Source organism: Sus scrofa, chromosome 10, assembly GCF_054392235.1.
Source record: "Sus scrofa isolate SSC_HxYL_T2T_F1_AM1 chromosome 10, Sscrofa_HxYL_maternal_Yorkshire_Landrace_v2.0, whole genome shotgun sequence".
NCBI classification, from domain to species: Eukaryota; Metazoa; Chordata; class Mammalia; order Artiodactyla; family Suidae; genus Sus; species Sus scrofa.
The window spans coordinates 6,187,055-6,214,867 of record NC_139392.1 but is presented as its reverse complement, the minus strand read 5'-3'; the positions used below and the strand labels follow the sequence as shown (position 1 = coordinate 6,214,867).

General features: G+C 36.1%; 1 long non-coding RNA gene across 5 annotated transcripts in view; it reads right to left on the bottom strand.

Annotated features, from left to right (window-relative positions):
• LOC102167499 (uncharacterized) overlaps positions 1-27,813 on the bottom strand; it is a 320,434-nt gene that overhangs the window by 130,977 nt on the left and 161,644 nt on the right. The window contains exons 3-7 of one of the 5 annotated variants that reach the window (XR_014817277.1): positions 15,886-15,951; positions 11,943-12,068; positions 9,277-9,373; positions 6,243-6,313; positions 1,477-1,758 (exon numbers count right to left, since the gene is read on the bottom strand). The exons of 1 other annotated variant lie outside the window; for it this stretch is intronic. This is a non-coding gene — a long non-coding RNA (uncharacterized LOC102167499). Of the gene's footprint in view, positions 1-1,476; positions 1,805-6,242; positions 6,314-9,276; positions 9,374-11,942; positions 12,069-15,885; positions 15,952-27,813 lie in introns of all 5 variants that reach the window. 3 more of the 5 variants (XR_014817275.1, XR_014817274.1, XR_014817276.1) reach the window with 3 other exon arrangements.

Genomic DNA, 27,813 nt, shown 5'->3' with positions numbered 1-27,813 from the left:
AGAACAAAATCTGAAAAACCAGATGAGGCAGATGAAATAAGCAAAAAGTAATTGTTTTTAATGTATCATGTAACAGTTTTATTTTTTATTTATTTTTTGTCTTTTTGCCTTTTCTAGGGCCGCTCCTGCTGCATATGGAGGTTCCCAGGCTAAGGGTCTAATCGGAGCTGTAGCCACTGGTTACAGCCACAGCAACGCGGGATCCGAGCCACATCTGCGACCTACACCACAGCTCATGGCAATGCCGGATCCTTAACCCACTGAGCAAGGCCAGGGATCGAACCCGCAACCTCATGATTCCTAGTCAGATTCGTTAACCACGGCACCACGACGGGAACTCCATCATGTAACAGTTTTAAAAACTGACCATGAATTAGTTACAAACTAAAATTCTGTTAAGATTAAAAGAACTCAGACCATGAATTCTGATCACATTATGATAATTTCAAAATAAGTAACAGATTATGTAATAAAGTAAAATAAGTAACACATTATGATAATTTCAAAATCTTCATTATGTCTTAAAAGACAACATTTTGTACAGCCTTCAGGATGAAGAGAAAATAAAAGGCAACTAGGAAGCAATTGTATACATGCACCTTTATGTTCGCAGCAGCATTATCCATAATAACCAAGACATGGAAACAACCTAAGTGTCCACAGACAGATGGATGGATAAAAAATATGTGTATATACAATGGAATACTACTCACCTATAAAAAAGAATGAAATAATACTATTTTGCAGCATCATGGATGGACCCAGAGATTATCATACAGGTGAAGTCAGTCAGAAAGAGAATGACAAATAATGTATGATATTACTCATATGTGGAATCTAAAGTATGACACAAATGAACCTATCTACAAAACAGAAACGATTCACAGACATAAAGAACAGACTTGTGGTTGCCAAAGGGGAGGGGAGGAGGGAAGGATTGGGAGTTTGGGGTCAGCAGATGCAAACTATTGTATACAGAATGGATAAACAGCCAGGTCCTACTGTACAGCACAGGGAACTACGTTCAATATCCTATGATAAACCACAACGAAAATGAATATGAAAAAGAATACATGCATACGTATAATGGGGTCTCTTTGCTGTACAGTAGAAATTAACACAACACTGTTAATCAACTATAATTCAGTAAAATAAATTTAAAAAATAAAAGTCTTTGAAAATATGGCACACTAGAAAGCACTAGGTGATGGCTGGAGAAGGATTTGGAAGAACTTTGGGAAATTATGCATATTTATCAATGTGTCAGTTTTCTACTGAGCCACAGCCAATCACTGAAGTCACTGCTTAGTGACGTAAAACAGCATGAATTTATTACTTTATAGCTCTGTAGATGAGAAGTCTGACACAAGCATCTCCGTGCTAAAACTGTGTCAGCAGGGCTATGTGTCTTCAGGGAAGCTTTAGGGGAGAATCTGTCGCCTTCCCTTTTCTAGCTTCTAGGGGCTGACTACACACCTTGGCTTGAACCCTCCATTTTCCATCTTCGAAATCGGCAACAGCAGGTCAACACCTCAGGTCACATCTCTCTGACTCTCTCTTCTGCTTTTCTCTTTAACTCTTAAGGCTTCATATGATTATGTTGTAGTCGCCTGTGTAATCCAGGATAATCTCCCCATCGCAAGGTTTTTACCTTCAGTTGTGTCTACAAATTCCTCTGCCCAGTAAGGGAACATTTCAGAGATACCAAAGACAAGGATGACGATATCTCTGGGAAGATCATTCTTCTTTCCACCACAACTAGTACACGTAAAAAATAAAATGAACCAATGAGAAACACAGTCTCCTAAAGTAGAAAGGAACAAGAAACAGAATGAGTAACTTTGAAATATAAGTGCAAAAATAAGTAAAATGAAGATAATAATGGAGATTTGATGATTGGGACTCCAAGTAATACGACAGATTACATTTTATTATGGAAAAACAGAAGGTACAAATAAACTAAAATGCAGAACAAAATACAGAAAAAAGCAGACCCAACAGTCTAAAGAAAATGATAACATCATTTTAAAAGTGGATCAATAAATCTCAAGGTATTAGACAACACAGAGATACATCCAGAAAAATGAGAAAATTCAAAATTACTACAAAGTGGAATTAAAAAAAATTGGATAGAAAGAAATGTAAATGCAAGTCTAAACCACGGTACATCCCCAAACCCCAGGCACTGATGGCCTCACGTGAATGTCATGATATTTATTCTCCTGGGAAAAAAAATGCCCGGACTATAAGCAGGTTTTCTAAACACAGGAAGATATAGAACACTAAAGCACTCACTTTGCCTGGTTTCTGTAACTAACCAAAAGGGAACCTAATTTGAGTTCATTCCAGCCACGCCAGGGTATTTAGCCAAAAAGGAAAGAAAACAAAAAGAAAAATAAACAAACCAACTGAAACACCCACTTTTCATATATGACTGACCACATCCCTAACCTTAAAGAGAAACCTTATACGGTTAGCTTCAAAAAAGAGAGAAAGAAAAATCAATAAGCCGTTGGAAAAGTCTGACCTATATGTTTTATAAAAACTCTTGGAAACCAATACTAAAAATAAACCTTCTTAACTTGATAAAATTGGCACAGAAAAAATCTACAATTATTTCTCCTCGGTGAGAAAATCTGGGCTATGTCTGCCTCCTCGCCATGACCACATTAAGATTTTCCCTGACACCACCACCATCATAACCACCACGGCATCAGAGCCAATGCCAGCTATCATATTTTTAGGGCAGAAGCTCACATGATGATGAGACAGTCCTTATAAAACACATTTCTATTTCTTTCCATTAAAACATAATTCCTGCAAAATCGTAGAATTACAAAATTAGAATTTATTTTTCGGCTGTACACAGCTTTCTTCCCTATATAAGCAATCTCACCGTGCACATTTCAATTATCTGCTGGTAAATCTGTTGTGTCTTTTTCGTTGAAATAAAAAAGTGCCTTCATGTAACCTTTACAATGAAATTTTAGGAAGGTTTGATGATCCTTGTTTCAAGAGCCACAACTTAATTTATGTTCCCAATCAAGACATAGTTTAAACTTGTTTGCTTTCAACCCCTGCATCTATTACAAAACTTCATGTGCAGAGGGAACAGCGTTTCTTCAAGTTAGACTCGGAATTAAAGGGAAGGGCATTTTTAAAATAGGTTTTCTAAATTCTTTCTCCTACAAATATCTTAATTGATCAAATTAATTATTGTTATTACTAGATTTCTAACAAGGAGTAAATTGACTCTTTTATTTGGTTTTTGGAGCAACAACAAAAAAGTAATAGATCTGTGACTTGCCCGCCCTCACCGGCATCTCCAATTTTGTTGCTACAGAACAGGACATTCCCATAATTCATGCATTTTTCCCTTAAAATGAATGTGGGTATTAATTGATGAAAAAAGTAGCAATTACCACTGTTCCAACAGGGCTTGAATGCAGACAGAAAATGGAAAAGGCTGTTTACCTTCACAGGGGGGCAGTCAGTGAATGAGTTTGTTACCACACGCTCTAAACTAGAAGGACAAATACATAAAGAAGACACAGTTCTTTTTTAACGATTTCTCTGGGCCCCATTATTAGAAGAGTGGATGGCTTCATGTTGAAGCCAAGGGTACACACTGTTAACAGCCTGCATTCTTTCCTTCTATTTGGTGGCACAGTCTATGTCTTTGAGGGCAACAATAACCCAAGTTAAAATGAAACAAAACAAAACAACAGGCAGAAAGTGCGTAATGTATTTTATTCTCTCTTCTAGTGTTTTAAGGGCTGGTAATGAGATTTGAGCTGCCTTTCAGTGAAACTTCTAAGAAAGCCTTTTAAGTGGAGTTGCCTGGGCAAGGCCCCTTTAATCCCTTCCTTGACTCTAACAACAGAGCTACTGCAAAGGGTGTGGGAGGAGAGATTAAGAAGAGTTGGATCTACGGAACTTCTGACAACTTGGGCTGCCTAATTTTGTATTTTTTTTTTCCTGAAAAAGCATATTTGTAAACTTTTGTTACCTTTTTCCTATAAATTGGATATACTTACCTGAAGCTGAGTAGATTCCTACATGATACTGTCTAAAGAAGATAATTTCAGAAATATAACATGAAGTTTTTAGAAATTGTGTTTGATGGAGTTCCCATCGCGGCTCAGTGGTTCACAAATCTGACTAGGAACCATGAGGTTGCAGGTTCTATCCCTGGCCTCACGCGCGCAGTGGGTTAAGGATCTGGCGTTGCTGTGAGCTGTGGTATAGGTTGCGGACGTGGCTCCGGATCTGGCGTTGCAGTGGCTGTGGCATAGGCCGGCAGCTACAGCTCGGATTAGTCCCCTAACCTGGGAACCTCCATATGCTGTGGGTGCGGCCCCGGAATAGACAAAAAAAAAAAAAAAAAAATTGTGTTTGATAACATATATCACACCATGATGATTAAAAAAACGTTTTGAAGACATGCATATTTTTAAATGCCCATTATTAGATGAAGCTACAGATGGGTAGTAACAGAATACAGGAGGAAATAAAAACAAATAAAAGGAACTTAAATTTCTGAGCAAAAATACCAAAGTATCTGCTTTTTCTTGGTCAGGATGTTAATAGCTTTGGTATCAAGACATGGCACAAAAAAAAAAAAACAAAAAAAAAATAAGAGGGAGTTCCCGTCGTGGCGCAGTGGTTAACGAATCCGACTAGGAACCATGAGGTTGCGGGTTCGGTCCCTGCCCTTGCTCAGTGGGTTAATGATCCGGCGTTGCCGTGAGCTGTGGTGTAGGTTGCAGACGCGGCTCGGATCCAGCGTTGCTGTGGCTCTGGCGTAGGCCGGTGGCTACAGCTCCGATTGGACCCCTAGCCTGGGAACCTCCATATGCCACGGGAGCGGCCCAAAGAAATAGCAAAAAGACAAAAAAAAAAAAAAAAAAAAAAAAAAAAAAGACATGGCACAACCTCTACAGCTGCCAGGATTCCAGGCATAGGGTATGGAATCCAGAGACAAATTTAGGCCCAGTGATGGCCAGTAAGAACCATTAAGGCTACTCTATTGGATGTAAAAATTCACAACAGATTAAGGAATAGAGGTAAATAATAGATCCCTTGCTAATCTGGACAAATGGGGTTTGGAATTGCTACACTTTAGACTATTCATGCAGAATAAAATTGAACAAAAAAGAAAACTAAATACATAGATTAATTTTTTATCCATACCTACAGTTAAGGGAACTGCCAAGAAAACAGGAGATGAAAAAATAAGAAATACTTAAGAAAAAACTTCTCCTATCCTCACAAACACTCAAATACTAAAGCATTTAAAATATATAGACTTATTGCTTTATTTTAATAATTGAAGCATACAGTATCTCATTAACTCAGCTAGTTTGCATCTTCTACTAATGAGGTCTAGATTAGGAATTTTCCCTTTATATGAAACAATTAGTTTTTATGTCTAACATGGCCAATTTCACTGAAATTGTATTTGGGAATTTTGAAAATTCTTAAAATCACATACGCATATCAAATTATCATGCTGTATACTTCATACAAAATTTTACTGTCAATTACATCTCAATAAATTTGGGAAAAATGTGTCACTCTATTGGTAGCTACACATAATGAACTATTACTATGTATTATAATGATAAAAAGATATACAAACATTTGAATTATGTCCAAAACCATGTCTCCTTTAATTTGGAGCAAATGCATCCAAATTTCTGTATATATTATTAACTAATAAAATTTGTGCAAGTTATCTTGGAAAATGTCATATTCTTCAGTGTTCTATTTGCTTACTTGTACTGTCATTTAATTAGTTCTTACTCTCTCTTTGGTAAATGAAAACTAGCTCTAGAAACTTGATTAGGCTCAGATGGTATTAGCTGCTCCATGTTACATCGTATCAGTGACACATATTGTCTACTTATTGGACATTTAATGAAGTTAAGATTGACCTGTATCTCATATTGTGACATTCTATTTCTCCTCTATTAGAAAGATCTCCTAAAGTATTTCTATATTGGTTTTATACACTGGTAATTTTCCCCTGAATCACAGAGTCGACTAAAGGATTATTTCTTTCAAAATTGTTAGGTAAACCTCTATTTATAAAGAAAAAATTTTCTCATCAACTAGGGCAACTGCCCTGAAATTGATTTCATACAAGGAAGACTGAATAAATCATTAATTCTTTTATTTTACTTGACAATATTCAGGGCAAGGAGATTTTGCCTCATATTTTCAATAGTGTTCACTCTTACCTTTTATGTTTGAGAAGGGGCAGTGAGGATATAGTAGATTGCTTTATTGATCTCATTAATTTCTCTTTCTCCTACAAGAAAAGTGTAAACATACATTTGCTAAGTGATTTACTGTGCCTCCCAATATACAACATACATTTTCCCTCAATCTCAGACCCAACTATGTGACTTATTTTGGCCAATGAACATATGAAATGTTTACTGTCCAAACAGAAATTTTATCATGACATGAATTAGCTGAGTTTCTTGTGGTTAAGCCTGTCTCATACAAGGAGCTACACCCTCATCTTCAGCTGTGAAATGTGAAGATGCGAAGCAGAGACCAGCAAAGCCCACCTGAGCTATACTGAGCTCAGAGGCTCCTCTCCACCTCCGCCAATCCACAAGCACCCAGCCAGACAAGTCAACTGCTAGTTTGGGAGTGTGACTCACTCATTTGGGGTTCGTTTACAGCCCCACCACGATACGGGGGAACCTGTTTATGTCCATCCCTGTGATAGTACTGGGCTGGGACACGACTTCAAGAGGCTAACGTCATAGACATCATGTGTTTGGTCTTCCAAATCTGCACTCTTTTCTTAGGTCTCGGCCACATTATTGGGTCTTGCTATTTGTTTGCCAATAGATTTGCTCTGTTTTGTCCTTAATTATTATCAGATTCCTCAACGATCAGAGCCACGTCATAACAATGCAATCCAGTAATGTTTATTAGTCACTGAGTGTTTGATAGGCCAGTGTATTATTTGGGAGTCTGTACGTGTTTGATCAATAACACAAAACAAGTTCAGGTTGCGTTATTTCAGACGAGAGTCTTCAGGACAATGTATTGGCATTTTGCCATTACGAAATTTAATAAATAAGTTTAACTTGGAAGTATACTACAATGCTCACAGTCACTCTCTCTTCGCCTTTGGCCTCTCAGAGATGAATGCAAGCTATGATGCCAGTGCTCAGAAGTGCACAGGATGAGTGAGTGATAGCACAGGAGTGAAACGGGGCAAGAGGGCATCCATTACTCTGACTGCTTTTTATAATTACTAAGAAGTTAATTCTGGAAGAAACACTGCCAGAATGCTAAATAATAAAATACTACTAGAAATTTGAATATCATGTTAACGGACTTGTTGCTGATGTTGGTGTTTGAACATCTTTAATTATGTAAAACACTGCCATTAACAATTTTCGAGATATTTTTGCATCTCTAAAGATACTAGTTAATATATTAAATGTTTTAATTTCCTTAACAACTGTCTTGAAGGAAACTGTTCCTTTTCCTAATTGAAACTTAAACTGATTTCAAGGGATAATAGTTATATTGAGTATATAACTGATTTAATTAATTAGCAATTTTGTGTAGGATTACAGTTCTGCTTTACACTATATATCATGATATTATCCTATCCTTCTGCTTTAAAATAATCATCAAAAAATTGTAAACAATCTAAATCCAATTATTATGAATTCAGTAATACATATATTTTGAATCATTTTACATACATTTTAATTAAATGTATAAGGTGTAATTACTAGAGGTGTAAAGGATATATATTTTTTTAAATTTTATGGCCACATCCATGGCATATGGAAGTTGCCAGGCCATGGACTGAATGCCAGCCACAGCTGCAACCTACACCACAGCTGCAGCAACTCTGGATCCTTTTACTCAGTCTGCTGGGCCGGGGATTGAACTCACACCAAGCCGCTGCAGTCAGATTCCTAAACCCACTGCACCATGGCAGGGACTCCTCAAAGGGTAATTTTTGACATAAGGGAATACGTTTTTCAACAATTCATGTAGCTACTGGAAATAATTTTTTTTTTTTTTTGCTTCAAAGATGGATACATTAATGAGTAAACTATGGAAATTTGCTCAAAGAGTTTGGAAGTGTGTGCTTTCGTCTGTATGGACAAAAAAATGTAATACGAAAAGACAAGAGAGGAGAAAACAAAACGGTATAGAAAATTGGTTATGAAAAGTATATTTTTTTTTTGGTTTTTTGTTTGTTGCATTTTTTTGTGTGTGGGAAGGAATGGATGGAATAGGATTGGCTCCAAAATCCGAGGGATGTTCATCACAAGTGAACTTAGTAGAACATACTTAAGCAAAAGTTATGAATACCAATACTGAGAAATTAACTTAGTATTACACAGAATGGCAGATGATCTTGGGGAAGTATGAGACTAAATTTCACAGTATTTCTAATAAACTTGTCTTATATTACCTACACCTCTAAAACAGAAGATATTATGCAATGAAGAATCTAAGTGTCTACAAGGGTTACCCAATCTGAGAATATATATACAGTTAAAATATGTGAAGCCGTCCCATTTGAGGTAAATTTTTATGCCTTTTTCACTATCATTTTCAATATTTGTAGGTTTTTAGAACAACTTATAAGGATAAATACATTTTGTACAAGTAGAATTAATAATAAAGAAACTACTTTTTTTCATTTACTGTGAGGATTTACACAAAAATATATTTATTTACTCAACTTATTTTGTACAAGTAGAATTAATAACAAGAAAACTACTTTTTTCATTTACGGTGAGGATTTATACAAAAATATATTTATTTACTCTGAACTTATGAAATTATGACAACTATGCAGTGTGTGATTAATTATTTTATGAAAATAAGATGATGGCCGATAGCAAATGTTTAACTTGATAGAATATATTTTAATCAATCACCGTTAAGGATGAAATAGTCTAGAAACAGTTTAAATTATGGATTTTTAAGGTTATGTTCAGCATTGCAATGTGGTGCTAACCTTTTATGCAGATGGAATTAAGTCTCAATCTGCCATTTCAGCACCTGCCCTTCAGGGTGTTTATAGCTGATATTTTAAGCAGACAGTGAACACAGAAAGGAAATTTCATACAGCATAACCAACAAATATGTGTAAAAATTCAACTCTATAACTAAAATTCCATTACATATCTATTTAATCTTATTTTGAAGGCAAAACTATTTTTTTTCTTTCAATAGCAATAAAATGCTACATTTAAAATCAATCTGTGCATAACTCACCGACATGGATTAAAACTCTAGCTGGTGTGGCATTTTTAGCAGACTGTACAAAATGGAAATGTCACCTTTTCTTTTGGGTGAATTCTTTTAGCTTTCCCTAGAATAAAATATACAGAGTTTAACATCAGCTTTAAAAAGAAAAATTCTGTTAACCTATAAGTTCACCAAAATGTTAAGTCTGCAAAACTATTACTAAATAACTAAACCACAAACTATTACTAAATAACAGAATGTCGAAGGATATACCCTTGGCTAAAGACAACAATTCTATTTCTTCTTACTCTTTTTTTTTTTTTTTCATTTGAGGATAATACACATAAACAAGAAACAATTTTCCAAAGACTAGGTTTGAACATCTTCATAAACTACACTGCATATCCATTCACTAATTCCCTTTAGAATGACATTTTGAAAGTCAAAGATCCATGATTCCTGAGTACACCTACTCTATCTATCTGACCAAAGTGAGCTAGGAGAGGAATGGTACAGAGAGCCTAATGTCTTGGCATCTCCTTTATGAATTCTTATATGCTGATGAGACGATGTCTCTTGGTCCTGAAGCCTTGAGCTGGTTTTGCTAAATATTTAGGTCAAAAGAGTATTTTATCATGGGATAAACAGGAGGGTACTTTTAGTAAAATTGATAAACAATATATCATGGCAAGAGTTTATTTTTTAAAACTGTATAAATTAAGCATCATAGTTATGTACAACAATTTTATAGTTTTTTAAACATCATAAAGAATATGATTTTGAGATTATTCAGTGAAGTGTTTTATTGACAAGGGAAAATATTCTCCAGGATGCAGGACTTAAACCAAGTGGCTGAAATAAAAAATCATAAAAACAGATGAATGACACATGTTCTTATAACACTGTATTCACCAAATTTAATGGGGAAAATGGTCCAATTATGATAGTTTAAAACAATGCCTTCTTTCTGTAGATAATTAGAAATGAATACTCAAACTATCTATATCTGTGTTAGGAGAGTTGAGAAGCACTGTTATTTAAAATTGCTTTTACATGTATATTCTTCATTCAAATATTTAATAAAACTAGGAGGTGTCATATAGTCTTAACTTAAAAATATTGTATGTGTAATAACGATATTATAGCTTTAAATCTATTTCTTTTGTCCAATGTAATCACCTTAAATTTTGGCTTTCGCAGTCATGTGTAGTTAAAAAATAATCACCCTTCCAGGCTTCTACAGCTTGACTAATTCTGACACTAACAGTTATAAAACTTCAATGGGATATGTGTAAAGTATATCTGAAAGATTTCAATAAAGCAAAAACCATAATTAAACTTGCCTCCACTCGGTGTTGATATTTCCACTAGCAATTTTAACAACAAATAAAAATAAACTTCCTGAATTAGAATACACAGCATTCCTTACACCATCCAGAAAGGCCGTCATCCAAAAGTCTACAAACAATAAGTGCTAGAGAGGGTGTGGAGAAAAAGGAACCCAAGTACACTGTTGGTGGGATTGTAAATTGGTGCAACCACTGTGGAATGCAGTATGGAGATGCCTCAGAAAACTAAACATAGAACTACCATTTGATCCAGCAATCCCACTCCTGGGCATCCATCCAGAGAAAACCACGACTCGCAAAGACACATGTACTCCAATGTTCACTGCAGCACTCTTTGCAATAGCCAAGACATGGAAACAACCTAAATGTCCATCGACAGAGGAGTGGATCCAGAAGATGTGGTACATATACACAATGGAATATTACTCATCCATCAAAAAGAACGAAATACCAGCATTCTTAGCAACATGGATGGACCTATAAATTTTCATGCTAAGTGAAGTCAGCCATACAATGAGACACCAACATCAAATGCTTTCACTGACATGTGGAATCTGAAAAAAGGACAGACTGAACTTCTTTGCAGAACAGATGCTGACTCACAGACATTGAAAAACTTATGGTCTCTGGAGGTGACAGTTTGGTGGGTGGGGGGATGTGCTTGGGCTGTGGGATGGAAGTCCTGTGGAATCAGATTGTTATGATCATTATACAACTACAGATGTGATAAATTCATTTGAATAATTAAAAAAAAAGAATATACAGCATTGCACAAAAAAAGCAAAAGGAAAAGCATGTAGTATACTGGGTCCAGTTAATAGGAAAAGCTTCATTTTCCAACAGTGATTATTAAAGCTTATTCCATTACTGGATATATTTGAGTACATGTACAAAGTGTATATTTTATGCTCATACTAAGACAGCTTAGCAAAAATATGCGACAAATTAAATTTTAAAATCTAAGGGAAAACCGAAAAGTCAAAAAATAATGCTATACAAATACAGAGAAAATCAGTGCTATAAGACTGTGAGAGCTCTATGTGACAGCTTCTAGAACAGCTCTCAGTGACTGCTGCTGCCTGGGCTGGGTGTGTGGACTCTAGGATGGGGACTATACTTCACGTTGCTCCTAAGCAGAACAATGAACAGACGTGATGAGAGATCAAGTCCCCAAAACACTGTGACTCAGTATCACTTGCCATCCATCTCTCGCTCACTCCTGTCCTCCGCCTGCTTCCTCCAATGACAGCAGCTGACCTGCTGGGAGCTGTCCTATGGGAGGGCTCCAGACAGTGAGAAACTGAGGAGCTCAGTCAAACAACAGGAGGAACTGCCAACAGTCACCTGGATGATCTTGCAAGAAGATCTTCTCCCAGTTGACCGGGAGAGGACTGCCATCTTGGCTGGCACCTTAACCTCAGCTTTGTGAGACTCAGAGCCAGAAGACCCATCTAAGCCACATCCAGGTTCCTGACAATAGAAAGTATCAGATACAAAATGTTTGTTTTAATAAGACACTAAAGTGGGGGAAAATCTGTGAGGCAGTCATAGAAAATGAGTATGTTTCCAAACACAAAATCAAAGGGAGATAAAGACCATATATAAAACATTAAATTACGTATATATTAAAAATGAAAAAATCAATACAACACATGGGAAAACAGACTCTTCGTAAACATGGAAAATATTAATATCCTTATATAACGGTCTCTTAAAATCTTAAAATATACAATACCTTAGGACAACAGTAAAAATGTGTGAATAGATTACTTACATGCAACTGTCCAATAAAAACACAAAGTTGTATCTTAACGATAAATCAATTAACAACTTTTATAGCCTTATTAAGATTTTATGTCTTCAGTTTCATAGCAAAATTGTGAGGAATGTACAAGGTTGTCCCATTAACTCCCGGCCCCACACGTGCACAGCCTCCGCTCTGTCAACAGACTCCACCAGGGTGGTGTATTTTTTTCTAACTGATTAATGGACATCACAATCACTCCAGCTCTACGGTTTGCCTTAGGATTTTTTCTTGGTGTTGTACATTTTATAGGTGTGGACAATGAAGGAGAGTTCCGATGGCTCCACACCCTTGCTAGCATTTGATGTCGTTCTGGATGTGGCCATTCTAATGGCCAGAGAGTTACAACTCACTGCTGTTCCAATTTGTGTTTCCCTGAGGATGTGTGATACGGAGCATCTTTTCATATGCTTATTTGCCATCTGTGCATCTTCTTTGGTGAGGCATCTGTTAAGGTCTTTGGCTCTTATTCATTGTTTTCTTTTTTTCATATTGAGTTTAAGGATTCTCTGTATATTTTGGATAGTAGTCCTTTATCAGAGGTGCCTTTTCAAGTGAGGCCTCTCTTCTGCCTTCCAATAGGGGTCGCTATAGCAGATGATTCGGGTTTCTCTTACTGAACCGCCTGAGTTTGAGGCCACACTTTGCATCCTCCACCGCTTCTGTCAGAGGTGTTGCCCACGTGCCCTCTTTATAGCTTCTTTTGCCTCCAGGGGTTTTTGGTGTCTTCCTGCTGCCCCCGTTGCTGAATTGTTGCCTGGGGCACAGGGATGGTGGGCTCTTCCACTGCATCTGGGATTTCTTACGTCAAAGGCTGTGCTGCCATAGGAGAGGGGAAACGTAGGGGAAAGACAGGAGCACGTGAGCATGTCTCCTGTGCCCAGTGTTGCAAGGCTCCACCACTGCACGGAGCGGGGCAGGTAGACAGCCAGCGTGGCGGGCAGCTGGGGTGAGGGTCTCAGGCTCCACTGCCAATGCCGCCTGCTGCCCCAGACACTGCTATGGCTAGGGGCTGGAACTGCTTGCACCACCTCCCCTGCTGGCACCTGTTCTCTGGCACCAGCCACAACAAGAAGGCCAGGATTGTAGGCACTGCCTTCGTTGTTTCCTCAGTTTTGCCTCCTGTGTTCCAGTCTACCCACCTCTTGATGTACAGATGTGTCAAATTCTCTGGTATACTGGTGTGTTGGCAGAGGCATCCTTGTTAAGTTGTGGAGGTTTTACTGGTTAAGATTGAAGGGAAAGATAAAGGAAGTGTTTCCCTTTGCCATGCTGCTGACATCACTCCCTTAGAAATTTCTTAGCAATAGTTTAAAATTTCTAAATACATGTTCACATATGTAAATTAAATTGGAGAACTTACATGATTATAGTTTGATTCTTTCAGATAAACTAGATATTAAATTCTAAAGTTCACTTTCGGCACAGGGGAATACGGTATTTTTTTCTGTCATAAATAGAGCCCAGAAAGAGTTTTTGATTCATTGGAAAAGTCCATGAATATGAGTCAAGTATTAAAACCAAGGCTGAGACAAGTGACTGACAACAGTTCAGCAAGTTCAGCAACATTCTTTTGCTTTATATTCAAGATGTGCTGCCTGTAGCATAAATTAGTTTCAAACCTTTGAGTTTTTGTCCTTGTACTTTAAGTAAGTAGTAATTATAATATTTATGCTTTGCCTTATCTGCATAAGTGTAAGCTATGACAATTAAGGAACACTCTTTGAATAACTGGCTCAATTAAGGCTTTTGTTTACTAATCTGAGGATCTTTAAAGGAGAAGGAAAGAGAATAGGAGAAATTAGTTTTTTAAATAAGATGTGTAAAATACGCCATTGTACCACTTACTGAAATTTCTAATTGCTTATTTAAGAATACAGTAATAACACCATATGAAGAATATATGATTTTTATCTTAATCATCCTGAATAAACCATTAAGACCTCCCTCATGGCACTATATTAGAATTTTTTATTTACCTTGTTGTCTCTCTCACTATAATACAAGCTCAGTGAATCCAGGTAATAGGCTACCTTTGTATTTTTACTGTCAGTACATCCACAGCATATACAATGTTTGTAATTAATGTCTGCTGCCTAAAAAACTTAAAATTAAGGAGGTGAGAAGATTATACAGATGATGCATAACTAGGAAAGTGAAAAACACTATTTTTTTATACTTTAAAACATAGTGAAAAATTTTAGGGCACTTGCATGCTTTAGCCTCAATGGATCAATCATTTCAGACATGAGTGCTAGAAGTTAATTTTACTTTTCTCTCATTAGTTTTTTTTATATTTGCCTAAAGCAAAAGATAATGATATTTTTAGTGAGGAAAGAGAAAAAATATACTACATCAAAAGGCTAAATCATTAATATTTCATTTGACAATTTCATAGTAAAAAAATAAACATAAGGTGTTTACATTCATGTAACTTCATTTTAGCCCACCTTACACTGAGAAGTCTAAGCCCAACCCCAGCAAGTCTTTTATAATTGAGCATAAGGGCTTGCTCTCTCTGGATTAACATCAAAGTAGATTCCCAAAGTGAGAATTTCTCTTTTGCAATAGCTTTTTTATACTGATGATGAATCACTGTATAACTATGAGAGAGAATAATCACAGCTGGAGGGAGTGCCTGGCTGAGGAACAGGTGCCATGACATTCTTTTGGCAGTACAGGGATGTGTACATTTGACAAGCTCAAGAAAAATGGCACTAATTGAAGTGCTCTCTTCGTTTCTCCATATTTGTCTGTTGTGTAATTAAATGCGTTGATAAATGACCAGCCAATGTCAACAGTGAAGAAAGATCATTAGCATATATATGAATTCAGCCAAAGCTAATTATGCTGAAATCAAAAACTTAGATATTTTGATATTAGTATTTTCAGAGCATGGTTAAAAGTGAAGAAAAGCCTTCAGATAAACATAAACCATTAAAGGCACATCTATTCTGACTCTTTTTCCAGAAGTCAATTTAAGAACAAACAAGGGGTGGGGGGATTCGAGAAGAGAGTTCACTCCTCAGTGAAAAGACAGTCAAAACTATACAAATTATTTTATAACATCATCTTAGATAGTGAAATTTGGGCAAAGTTTTGTTGAGATCTGGAATAAACACACATTTCTACAGACACTGACTGCAAGTATGTGTGCAGCACATCCTGAGAGCCCAACTATCAAGGTCTTACATGAATCAACCTATCTTGAACCCAGAGCAATGTAGGAGCATCTCTCTCACCTGCTCACACTGCACAGTGACAAATGAGGACCAGTTTGCAGCAGACAATGTGTGCTGCCTCCTCAACGATTTTCAACTTCTTTCTCCTTATGAGAAACTTTTAAGGATTCTGAAATACAGCCAGACATTTGTACACAATTCCTAATTGGCGACTGTGAAATCCTGTCAGCTAAGGATCAATAAGTCCGAAATCCCTCTAACACTTTTTAACATTCTGGAATTCATTTTGAGCTAAACATACCTGAGTTAAGAGTCCACGGCAACCGTGATGTGAATGTGCTCTCAGGCAACAGGCTTCACTGTCCAGCTTTAGTAAAGAAAACATACACAGAAACGGGAAACACACAACAAACGGGAAATGCAAATCACTAAGTGAATGAACGAAATGAATGATTAAAACCAAAACAAAATAGACTAAAGGCTAAGACTGATTCAAATTCCCAAAGAGATAACTTCATCAATGTCAAAAACGACTTGGGAATTTAAGGACTTTCTAGAACTGATCTCTTCCTCCTTACTTAGACACTTTTTTTCTGGCATTCGATTGCACACTCAGAGATGTGGTTCTGATGGAAGTTCTGATGCATACTGAGTTATTACTGTGGACTCTAGTCTTCTTCTATCCCTTTAAGGCAATCTCTAACTCTTTTGTGATACCATATGACTCTTATCCTTTTACATTCATGTTTATATGCACTGCTCACATCAGAGCATCATTCTTTATGCTCCATAAATGAATAACCATCACACTTTTCTTACACCCTATTTTATAGTTCCTTTGTAGAATGTTTCTGACAATAATTCTACAGATAATTATTGTAAGCTTTATGAGATCAAAGTATTTGTCTTATTTATAGATTATCACAAGCATTATTTATTTCCCTCCATGGGAAAATTATTGTAAGCAGAAACAGTAATAAATCTTATTCATTTGTAATAAAAATATATGTGACTATTAAAGAATCTGATGTAATAAAATACTGATTAAAAAGACCACATCAAATGACTTGCTTAAACTGAACAAATCATATTTCAGTTATTAGAGGGCAGTAAGTGAAGAGTGATTTTCTTTATTACTTTGTTTATAATACAGAAGAACAGACAGTGATGAAATTTTTACAACAGAATGACTGATTTTTCAAAAGAAGAAACAGTTCTACCGTTAAAGGGAAGGAAATTTCCAAAAGACGCCATCTTTGATGTAACTTAGCATGAAGACATAGATGAATACTGCGAAGGGTGTGAGAGAATGTACTTCATTCAAAAGAATGAGGTAAGATTTTTCCTAATTGATTAAACACATTAACTTGTTATTCTTGAATAAATTGTGAAGTTCACTTAACGTTGTCAGTCAACTCTTGATTTTTCAAATTACTGTAAGAACACCGTCAGGACATAAAAGCAAAGTTTAAGTGGTAAGAGTTGTGGTTGTAACTGATGCACAAAGTTAGTGGATGGAAATCAGCTCATGCCAACTAATGGGGCAGAGATTATTGATGATGAAATAGTCGAGAGTGGTGGTTTGGAAACAATCCTCAACCGTCAGTACGCATCATTTAGGTTGGATAAATCAGAAGTTGATTAATTTAGATAATCCAATGTCTACACGTTAATTCATGCCAAAATATCTGAAAACTTTTCTGTGCCAGGCACAGTCATTGGTAAGGAAACGAGCTATAGCTTGCATTAGAGTCTAAGTGAGTGAAAGAAAACAATTAGGTAATTATTTAAATAAATGTTAGCGTCATTCTGAGATGCTAACCACAAGTGCCTACACCAATGTATTTCAGACTGAAGTTGAGTAAAAGATGCATTCATTTCAATAAATATTTTAAAATTTGCGTCTCATATGCCTAATTTAAATTTTGAAAACACCCAAACTAATCCCCAACTAATGAGTTCATTCTGGGTGAATTTATTATATTAACTAGAGAGTAAGACAAAAGAAACCAAAAATCAAATTACCTCAAGAAGAGTGAATTAATTATATAAAGAGAGAAAAACTGTATTCAATTATATGTGCTCTCTCCAACTTATTTATGGAAGTGGTGATAGACACATTATTTTTATTCTCTCTTTGGTTACGTATTAATGTGGGCGTATTGTGAAAAGCTTTTACCTTATTGCTTTTCACTTTCATTTTTAAGCCAAGCAGTTTTTTAAAAAGAGCTCTGAGGCAGCCAACTCATTGTATGTATATTTTAAGTTGTTCTAGATTATTTAACATTTATTAAATTATTAGAATATATATATTTTAATTCAAAACATATTTTTACTATGCAGAATGGAATTAATATATTAAAACAACCACTGACGACCACATCAAACAGAGTGGTTCTGAGTGGGAATAATTTTTTCTGAATCATATTGTGGACACAGGGAACTGATCACCTTTCCAAAGTTATCAGTTGTATCTGTTGTACTTGACTGTCCCAATGAGCACAGAAGCATATCCTAGGGTATTTTATTTTAAAAATAAATAATTGGTCATTAATTTCATGCTCCCTCAAGCACTCATAGCCCTGCCCAATTTCTAGTACTTGGAGAAGGAAGCCTCAGAGCAGAGTCCAAGAAGCCTGCCTAGTTGGTTACTAGATAAATTAATGCAAAAAAATGTTTTCAATGTTGGCTTCAATTGCATAACCCACATAGCTTCTTTTAACATCATTTCAGCTTATTCTTAATAACGATAATTTCAAAATATTATATTAAAAACAGAGCTGGGGATGTAGTGATTCTGAATGGTATTTACACAAATGTGTACACTTGGTGGATATTTATGCTTTGGGTATTTTGCAGTGTGCATGCTGCAGCTCATTAAATAGTTCATTTAAAAATGAAGAATCAAAGAGTTTAATTATGCCTAAGAATATGAAGGTAAAACTCAGAATAATCATACAATTAAAGAGAACAAAATCAGGGGATAAATCAAGAGAGAGGAAGTATATACATTTAATAAAGAATTAATAGATAATGTCTAAACTCAGAGAGACCATTTTTTAATAAAATATAGTTAATTTATAATAAGAATTGCTAATATTAAATTTATAAAATAAATAATCAAGGAAAGAAATACAGTGTACAACATTTAAACAACACACAGAACTAGAAATTATAACATATAATAAAATAATAAGATACAGAATTAGTATTACACATATCTATCATAGTTACATATGGGTGAGGCTGTGGATTAAACTCATATACTTAAAGAAAAATTACTATCTAATTTAATAAATAAAATATGACTTTAATTTATATAAAAGAAACAAATCTAAAATAAGGGGAGAAAATTCATACCAAATAACAAAATGTTTGCCTTATGAGGGATAAATGAATGCTTGGTAAACTATGAATTAAAATTACATTTTAATATGTCACTAGTAATGAAAGTTTTATCAACAACACAATGTTAACATAAGGTTATATCTGAGGCCTTTAAGTATCTCCCCAAATGACAGCGCAATTCAGGAGACAACAGGCAGCTTGACTCATTATAATTTAGTTCTTCCTCATCTACACCTGAAATAGTCTTAGCTTTGAGATTTGAAACAACATAGGGTAAATCTATTCTCCTTCTCACAGGTTGTGTCTCTCCCCCTGGCTGTTACTACCACATAACTGATGGGTATCTGCAGAAGGAAGGAGGGAGGAAGTGGGGAGGCAGAGAAGGATGGCAGCTAAGAATTGAAACGTTTTCACACCTTGTCGTGAACTTTCTTTTCTAAGCATGTAGTTATTTTTGAATGTCTGTGTAACACGGATTTATCATCTCCTATGTTTGCTCTTATTACTTTCTGTCTTTGCAGGGCCACACCCGCGGCATGTGGAAGTTCCCAGTCTTAGGGGATGAATCAGAGCTGCAGCTGCCGGCCTCCACCACACTCGCGGCAACAGAGGATTCTTAACCCACTGAACAAGGACAGGGATGGAACCGCATCCTCATGGATACCAGTCAGGTTCATTTCATTACTGCTGAGCCAAGGCAGGAACTCCACGCACTATTAGCTTCTAAAGGCTCTTCAGGACTGAAGTTCGCCATTGCCGTGGAGTATTTACTATGAATTCTGGTGTGTGGGAAGTTCAGCGCTTAAAAGATCAACGGCGTGTTTCCTATTAATATGCAAAACCCTCTTGGGGTTGTTTTATGCAACATGGATTACTGTTAGGTGATTATTTTCTGTGATGTTGTTTATACTACATTAATGCAAACAAGATTACGTCTGCCATTTTAGCATCTACTTTAAATGATTGACTCATTAAACTTCCCAACAACTGATACAACCAGATCCTGACATCATTTTCCACTGTTCTGTTATTAAGTATATCTGTTGCCATCTAATCTTATTTTAAAACATATTAAAGCCCCTTAACAGTCACCACTAAATTTTAAATATTTTATTCTATCCAGTATTATATTTTTGAAACATTTTAAATCCAAGTCTATAAATCTAATAACATAGTATTTCTTACCCTTTTTGTTTTGTTACAAAAAAATTATGCATTCATAAAATGCTTTCACCCAAAGCATTAAAAATTTTAAAATTTGCAAAAATATAAATTTGTGCTATTCCATTAAATATCCACATCTCTTTGAGCCATGCACCCCTAGAGCTAAGAGCCCACCGGGATGGCTAAAAAATCTCTCCCAGCAGAGAGCTGCCCTTCTCCCACAAACACCATACAATTTAATAGAACTTTTTATGAAAATAAAAATTTTCTATATACATGCTTTCCAATATATAGTACAATATATTTGTATGTGTCTGCCAAACACGTAAAATATAGTTAATGAAACTGAGAAAATTAATTTATTTTTATTTGATTATAGCTAATGTAAATATACACTTAGCCATATTTTATAAAGCAGATCCACAATTATTGACATCTAAAAAGTGACAAAATAAAGTGAGTTTTTTTGTTTTTGTCTGGTTTTTGTTTCTTTGTTTGGTTGGTTTTGCTTTTTAGGGCTGAAGATGGCCTATCACAGTCCCCAGGCTGGGGTCAAATTGGCGCTATGGCTGCCAGCCTACACCACCGCCAGAGCAACGTGGGATCCAAACCGCATCCATAACCTACAGCACAATTCACAGCAACGCTGGATGCCTGACTGACTGAGCAAGGCCAGGGATCCAACCTGCATCTTCATGGATACTAGTCGGATTTGTTTCTGCTGCACCAAAACGGGGACTCCCAAAATAAAGTGAGTTTTATGACAAGTTTACAAACACTAGCAAACAAAATGAAAAAGTGGTTGTTTTTATGACTTCAAATTAAAATAGCTCTATCTGGACATATTATGATTGGGTAATTTCGAATGATGGGAATAGCGAATTCTTTCGTGTCAAGTTGAAATACCTTATATATATATATTATGGACATATTTGGTCAGGGAATGGTTATGCGTTTATTTTAATGGAATAATAGATATGAGATTACAAAAGATGACTGTCAATCCTTTGAATGAATGTGTATATGGTTCAAATGAGTACGATAATTGAAATTATAATCCAAAACGCTAATCATATGCAGATCTCAATGACAGAAATTTCATATCTGTAGGAGGAGTTGGCAGAATAATTTTATAGCGAATGTTTTGAGTTTAAAATGACTCAGCCATGAAGAAAGGCAAAGTGCTGATTATCCACCCAGATTGATATAATACAGCCATGGCAACATCAGTAGATTGTGAAGAGTAATACTTACTGATACAGTTGACCCTTGAACAACATAGAGCACCGAACCAATAGATGTTCAAGTCCCACAGTCAATCCTCCCTATCTGTGGTTTTGCATCCACAGATTCAACCAACCACAGATCATGTAGTACTACCGTACGCTGAAAAAAAAGCTGTGCATGAGTGGACCCAGACAGTTCAAACCCATGTTGTTCAAAGGTCAAGTATATATTGATAATCTACTCTTTGCTAGACATTAACCCAAATTCTTTACCTCTCTTGTGTCCAAGGCAGACATATTACTCTTTTTTTTAATAGATGAAGAAACCAGGGACATTAATAAACCTGCCAAAGGTTACAGAGATAAAACTGGGATTTAAACGCAGGGAGTTTAACCAACTTAGAGTCCACACTTCCAAACATTTTGCCAAATAATTTTGCATACATATATATATAACCTATGTATTTTATATAACCTATATATGCTATATTAAGATCGCATATGAAGGCTCTATGTAGGAAAAAAAAGAGCAGTATGGCAAAGGGACATATTTATGGAGGGAAAAAGAAGGAAGCAAAGAAAGATAGCTGGAGTTCATACAAGAACTTAAAGCTGAGTATGTTAAATGAGAGTAACAAAGTATGAAAATAGTAGGTGTTAAAATTATAAGGCCACATACGGAAACTGCTGCGTCTTGGGATGTCAATGAGCCCATAGAAAAAGACTTGTGTTATATTTTAGGATTAACTGGGATTAGTGTATCAGTTAAGAAAAATGAGCTAGCATACCCAATGTTTGCATAAGTAGATGAAATTAAATGCAAAAATTACCAGTAGAAATAGCATCTACCCATTGAAACACAGTCAAGGATATGGGTTATGCATCACCAAACAAAACAAGGTATTTCCACAATGTGAGCATCACAGACGCATTTACTTCATCAATTAGTAAATACTTACTAATTAGTGATATCAATACTTACATAATTCTCTTTTGTTTTATTTAAATTAAGTTTTTGCTTTTGAGGTGATTATTTTGGGGGTTGGGAGCTGCATCCATGGCATATGGAAGTTCCTAGGCTAGGGTCTGCATCAGAGCTGCAGCCACCAGCTTATGCCACAGCCACAGCAACTCCAGATCCAAGCTGCCATCTGCGACCTACACTGCAACTTGCGGCAACTCCAGATCCTCAACCACTGAGGGAGGCCAGGGATCCAACCTGCATCCTCACGGATACTAGCTGGGTTCTTAACATGCTGAGCCACAACGGGAACTCCTGACAGATGATTTTTTTTAAGCTGTATCACACACACCTGGTCTACTGTGTTAGGACTCTCTTAGTTACACTGCAACATTTTATATTAGCAGATGGTCACCCTGTTCAAGTTCAGCAGTTTAGTGCTGACCTAGTTTGAGGACCGTGGTCCCAATGGCAATTTAATCTTCAGGATCTTTACAGAACTACTCTGGCCTATTTAGCATATCTGGTGCCATTGTGATTCCCACAGGTCCCTACTGATGGTGCCTTGGGGAGCAACAGAAGTTCCTCGAGTTGGCTGACAAGGTGTCTCGAAGAGGGGAGGTAATGGTGGGATCTCTCTCCGGAGTTCCCTCACCAACACACACACCAAGTGTCCGGGTGGTGTATCTTGAGCAGAAGAGGAGAGTCAGAACAGCGAGATTAAAAAGGCTTTCAAGCTCAGGCCATTGACTGTAGCTGGGCTCCACTGCCTTCTTGGTCTGTCTGCCTTTGCATGTCTCAGTAAGAAGGGATGGAGACTGCTTTTCTGGCTGCTTATCGTTAGCTGCGTTCTCGATTCACTCCTCCTGCCATGGTGTTAGGCAGGCCAGGCACACCCGATGATGTCAGAGGGACTCGGGGTGGAAAGGAATGAACAGAAATGGAACGACTCCACTAAGGTGCCTTCTGTTAGGAGTCAGAAAACACTAGACCTGGCTGCCTTTCCATTTCGAGGAGGGGAAACGATAAGATGCCCTACTGTGGTGCTGTTCCTCTGGTCCTGGTGTCTCAAATCAGTTCACCTCTCTTACCCAGCTGTTCAGACTTCTCTTTCGGTTTTCTACTGCATTTCCAGGGAGGCACAGGGGAAAAACAATCGACACAATTTTGTACAGATTAGAAGTCGTTGGTAATATAAATCACAGACTGTTACATGGCTTTGTAATAGGTGAAGACTATTTTAACAAGATTCAACAAAACATCAAGCTTAACTTGATTAATTCACTGAAATTAATTACAACGAAGAACTTCTATTGTTCAAAAGCAGAGGATAAATAAGGGAAATCACAGAATGGGAGAAAATGTTCACGATATTTGATATAGAATCAACTTCTGACATACAATTCACACCTGGAATATATAATTACATCAATAAAGGAATGAGAAAGAAAAAAATCGGAAAAAAGGCAAAAGTGAACAAACGCTTTGTAAAATGTAACCAAATAGATGAAATGAATAAGAACATTTGCTCTGTATCATCAGATATCATGGATATGATGCAGATTAAAACCACAGTAAGTTACCACTAGAAGCCTAGAGGAACAGAGAAAATTAAAGAAGTAAAAATTCCCAGTTTCACTGAAAGTGAGTGAACTTTAAACATTTTTCATGGGAATGAATAATTGCAAAATCACCTCGGAATGCTTGGCTGTATTAAAGCAGTTTCTCATTACTAATAAAATGGCACATATTGTATGCTACAACCTGGTAATTCTATTTCTGTATAAATTTATATACAAGGCAAAGGAGTGTATATGTGCAAAGAAAATTTTAAAAACAGAAACCAAGGAAGAGACAAAGAAAACTACTCATAGTTGCCAAAAGCTAGACCTAACCAAAATGTTCATGAGTAGTAAATAGAATAAATTTAACTGTAGTATATTAAAATAATGGAATCAGAAAATACTAACATAGGCAATCACATAGACGAATTTCAAAGATAGAGAAATGGCCAAAGGAAACTATGTAAAAGAAGGATTCAATATATGTGAAAAGTATAAGAAAACATAAATATCATCTATGCTGACAGAAAACACAAGAGCAGTTAATTGTGGATGGTTGGTGTTGGCTATAATGTACAACAGTGGCCTCTTGTGTCCTTGAAACAGTCAAGGTTCTGTATCTTTCTTTCCCTGGCAGTCTCTGTTCAAATTTATTTACATTAATTTAAGCTCATTAAATAATCTGAACTAACTGTCCATTTATTTAAAATAACTTTAAATTAATTAGATTAAAATTTATTATCTGATCAAATAATTATTCTCATTTTGTTTATATTCATAATTAATAACCAAAGTTTTATTTTTGGATACGTCAGAGATAACCTCAGGATGGATGTTAAGCAGACATTATTATCAAGATAATTATTGCTGCAAAGTAGAGGACAAAACATTCTCAAAATTCTCTTAAGGATCACCAATGGAATTGTTTTGGAATTATTTATCTTCCAAAATTGTTACTTTACATACACTTATTATAAGTACTAAAATTCAACCTGTCACAGTTAATATTTTTCTGAGCTTTTAAACAAGGAAATCATCACAATTTTAATTTGATTAAATAAATACTATTGAGTGCTCAAGTGTTGTTTAACTGCAAAACATTTGATTTCCTCTGGAGTTCTGGACAGTTTGCTGCTCTTGCCTTTCTATGAGTCACAAAATGTTTCCCAGACCCTCCTGCCCATTAATACACGAACTACTTTAAGGTAATTAATTTTTTGACAGGCTAGCTCAATGATGCATTTCCAATATATTAATTACTGTCATGATTAGCTTTGCAATAAAGCTGAATACAGACATTCTCCATCGGACAAATCAAATCGACCCAGAAATAAATCATCAATCTAGCTTTATATGCTTTTGATGAAAAAATACAGAAGATTACTAAATCTAAGACAATGTGACGCTATCTAATCATGTTATAAATATTGGAAGTATATCCCACTAGATTTTTCATATTTAAAATACATTTTCCTATATTTATATGATATAAGCTATACATGTTCAAACAACCACATTATTTGTCCTTGGTTTTGGCTTTTTTCCTTGCATAAAAATGGGTTTCCTCCATTTATACAAACATCATTTTTTGTTGCAATTTTGTAGTTTACTAACATTTCAATGTTTATTCCAGATGGAATATATTTTACTATAAGGCTTGATGCTGGTATTGCTCTCCTCTCAATTGCACTGTGGACACTGGAAAAATCTATATGCCTAATGGTTGGAAATTACACTTTACAGGCACTACATTTCTAGGTATTGCTGAGTATGCTTTGAATGCCTTTGTACTATGATTTGTCATTTTATTTCTGCAAATGTACAGCATGCTGAACATCATGTGTAAATATCCGGTAGGAAAATGTCACTCTGTCACTTTGAAGTATTTGCTCAATCTCTTCTTACTTTTTCATTGTCTAGATGAATAGTGGCTATATTTTCCTCAACTTTCAAAGATCCCCTAAAAGTTTTAATTAAAGTCTTTCTGAATTTATAGGTTCATTTAGGGAGATGAAATCTTTATGGCTGAGTTTTCTTCTCTTTTTCCTTTTAAATGATTTTTATTTTTTCCATTAGAGTTGGTTTACAATATTCTGTTAATTTTCTGCTGTACAGCAAATTGACCCAGTCACACACACATATATACATTCTTTTTCTCAATATGACTGAGTTGTCCAATTCTAGGTGATACTGTTTTTCCTTTATTTAAGTATCTGTAAATCCTGAAATATGGTTTTATAATTGTTCAAACACAGATCTTGAGAATTTAATTATTTTAAATTTATCCCTAGGTTATTCTCTTTTACTGCCTTCAAAACTTACTTTCTGATATGGTAGATTGTTCTCTTAGGACCTGTAATTAGAATGCTTTAGAGATTTGGTTAAATTTAGTATGGCTTTGTTAGTGAAATTACTGAATCCTGAATGCTCACTGTAACTTTCTTTTCTTAACTTTTCTGACGCAGTACTCTTCGAAGTCCCCAAAATGCTTTCCAAATTCAATTATGACTTTAAATGTTTAAATTAAATAATGGTTTTATGGATGCTGCCTTTGAAATCCCTATTTTAATGAAAGTGAATAACACCTATTTTATCACCTATTTATAACCAAATCCTTCATTCTCCTTGCCATTTTCATTGACTTCTTATTGTTTGTTTTCCATTTTAATACTTTTAAGCTATTTTTAGATGGTTTTAAGAAGGGAACAGATAATCTATGAGCTGTTAGCAGTGAAGGGAAATTATATTTAAAATATTATTTGTTCTTACAGAATTATTCCTGTGTTCATATACCAAGATAATTACTCCACAAGTTTTTTTTTTTTTTTTTTTTTTTTTGGTCTTTTTGTCTTTTGTTGTTGTTGTTGCTGTTGTTGCTATTTCTTGGGCCGCTCCCGCGGCATATGGAGGTTCCCAGGCTAGGGGTCGAATCGGAGCTGTAGCCACCGGCCTACACCAGAGCCACAGCAACGCGGGATCCGAGCCGCATCTGCAACCTACACCACAGCTCACGGCAACGCCGGATCGTTAACCCACTGAGCAAGGGCAGGGACCGAACCCGCAACCTCATGGTTCCTAGTCGGATTCATTAACCACTGCGCCACGACGGGAACTCCTACTCCACAAGTTTTAAAGACACTTTCAGAAATTTCACAATTTTTTTTAGTTTGCAGAGATGAGGATGCTGAAACTTCTCATGTTGACTAAGACTAAAGTTGGACCAAAATCCAACACACACACACACGCTACTGAAATCAAGCAGGACCTTAAAGGACCATCCGAGGACAGACCCCCTCTTCACTCTCCATCATGACCTTAGCCTGCCTTTGTCTATAGAAAAATTTAGTCAAGGAATAAATTTAATCAGAGGAGTGGTAAAATGCAGAGACAGAGGAAAATAGTCAAATAGGGCAAAATAATAATTTAGTCATTTAACAAAATCAAGGACCTTTATTTAGTTCCTTCTCAAAGGCTATAGATAACATTCTCAGCCACATCCTCTGAGCTGTCTTGCAGATTCTGAAACCCCTAGGATGCAGCAGAAATTATGTACATGATGACCAAACTGAAGCCATGACAGAAGCTGCCAAAATCCAAGAACTGTCCCCAAGGAAACGGGAACAAACTCACCCTGGAACTAAAGATTTACAGTTTTCAAAACAGCCAAGATGATGCTGATCAGACCACGGCCAGACCACTTTCAAGATGACTGTCAGAGCTGACTGAGCTGTTTCTGTATGTAGCCCCTCTTTCCCCCTATACACCCCTGAAACTCCCCTCTAAAAGCTCTTGCTCGCTGCTTGTTAGTGGAGGAATTGGACTTTGGACATAAATCTGCCCTCTCCCTCACTTTCCAGCCTCCAAAATAATGCATACTTTCATTTCTACCAACCCTGCCTCTCAACTATTGGCTTTTGATCAGTGAGCAGCCAGACCCCACTTTCAGGAACAATACGTCTTAGTTTTCC